The sequence below is a fragment of the Adiantum capillus-veneris genome, chromosome 26 (genome assembly GCF_014529385.1).
Source record: "Adiantum capillus-veneris isolate H3 chromosome 26, ASM1452938v2, whole genome shotgun sequence".
Lineage (NCBI taxonomy): Eukaryota > Viridiplantae > Streptophyta > Polypodiopsida > Polypodiales > Pteridaceae > Adiantum > Adiantum capillus-veneris.
Genome location: NC_140956.1, coordinates 88,799,356 through 88,801,642, shown reverse-complemented (window position 1 = coordinate 88,801,642; position 2,287 = coordinate 88,799,356).

Genomic DNA, 2,287 nt, shown 5'->3' with positions numbered 1-2,287 from the left:
AAATAAAATAAACCGTCGATAATAACCCACGTGTCCCATGAACCTTTGAACTCCCTTGTAATTGGTTGGTGGTGGTAACTCTAGAATCACTTTAATTTTGCTCTCATCGGTTGAGATACCATTCTTAGATACTATATGCCCTAAAATAACTCCATGCTTGACCCAAAATTGGCATTTGAACGGGTTCAATGAGATACGATATAACCTACACTTTTCAAACACCTTCCGCAAACATGATAGATGTTCTTTCCAAGAAGAGTAAACACAAAGGTCGTCTAAGAAAGCTTCACAAAACTCTCTCAAATATTCTTTAAAAGCAGTGCTTATTAATCGTTGGAATGTAGCAGGGGCATTTGTTAAGCCAAAAGCAATCACACAAAATGCAAACACGCCAAATTCTGTGATGAAGGCAGTTTTAGCTTGGTCCTCTAGCGCTATCGTGATTTGGTTGTAGCCTGAGTACCCATCTAGAAAGCTATAAGCTTCCTTCCCTGCAACTCTTTTGAGTACATGTTCGGAATATGGTAGGGGGTAATGGTCTCTTCTAGTAGCTGCATTAACTTTTTTGAGGTCCACGCACATCCTGAGTTTCCCATTCTTTTTTGGCACGATAACTATTGGAGACACCCATTCAGAGTGTTCAATAGGATATATGAACCCACATTTGATAAGCTTTTCTAGTTCTTCTTGAATGATCCTTGCGTACTTAGGATTCATCGGGTAGGGTCTTTGTTGTACGGGCTTCGCAGTGCTAATCATGGGATTGTATGTTGGACCACAGAAGGTGGAACACCTTTCATATCATGGTATGTCCAAGCAAATATGTCCTTGAATTTCTTGAGAAGCTCTTTGAGGACCGCCTCTTCAACTTCTGTGAGGTCTTGGGCAATAAAAACAGGTTTTGATTCTTCACCGGGGTCGGCTAATTCTATTTCTTTAACTATTTCCGGACCATCATAGATTCCATTATTCCCATCGATAGGTATTCTTTGGGCTTTTGTGTACACAAACTTTGCTTCCCCTATGGTGTAAGATATGAAATGTTCTGGTGCAGGATGCAAGTCTGTGTATTCTCGTTGTGCTTTGGTTTGTGCTTCCATTTCTGCTTTCTTGTGTTGTCGAGCTAACTCTTGGTTTTGACGCCTCCTTGCAGTGCGGCTTGTCTATGATCTCTAATTGGGCTATTTCATGGGGTCGTGGTCTACACCACATAACATTTTGGAGATATTCACCCCAATTGTCTACCAATTTTCGATGAGCATCACATGCTCCTATATAACTGAGCCATTCTGCTGAGGATCTCTTCTTTTTTATCCTAGCACGTACATTGGCTCGATATCGACGCCTCTTAAGGTTTTTCTTTTTCTTATTTGAGACCTGCTTTTGATTTGCATTTAGATCTGGCTCACTAAAGGAGTCCTCGTTGGTGTCCTCTTCACTCTCGGAGGAGCTATCATCGGTTGATGTGCTCGGTCCTTCCGAATGTTTTGACTCTGAACTTGCTCCACTCTCTAATTCATGAGATTCAGAATCCGTTTCACCCTGGGAGTCAGTGTCCGAGTCGTGTTGGTCAAAGTCTTCTATTGAGCTATCGGTGTCACTGTCAGATTGGTCCACAATTGCCTTGCCCTTAGAAGATGCATGTATGGCACTTATCATGTTCAGAGGTGCAATTTGTGGTACCTCTTCCCCCTCTGGTGTAACCCAAGTGGTTCCTCTATTTCCCCAGGTATCTATGGTTGCAGCTAGGTGTACCCAGTCTACGTTGTCTGATTTTGTCATACCCAGTAACACATCCATGTAAGGAGAATCTTGGCCAATGTCTGTATCCTTCTTACAAGTGTAACAATATTGTAGTGGGGCTGAGTGAACTGTGGTGTCAGAGCGATGATCAATAATGGTTTTACTCCCTAAGGGGTGTATCTTACCAGTCACCAAATCCACTCTAAGGACAGAGTTTTGGAATTGCAAATAGACATGATTTTTAGACCAATCATGAACCACCAATCATGAACCATTTGTGCTTCCCTCATGAATGATCGTCCTAAAATCATTTCATATGACATAAGGTGTTTAGAGAAATCCATTACAATGAACGTATGTCGTACCTTGTGTCCTAGAACTTTGATCTTAAGATCCTTGAGCATCCCCATAGGTTTGGCTATGGTACCATTTGCCATCTTTACCACAATGTTAGTAACACTGAGGCGGGGTTTTCCCATGGATTCCCAACAATCTTTTGTAACGATGCTAACTCCCCCACCACCATCAAGAATTCCCTTTATAG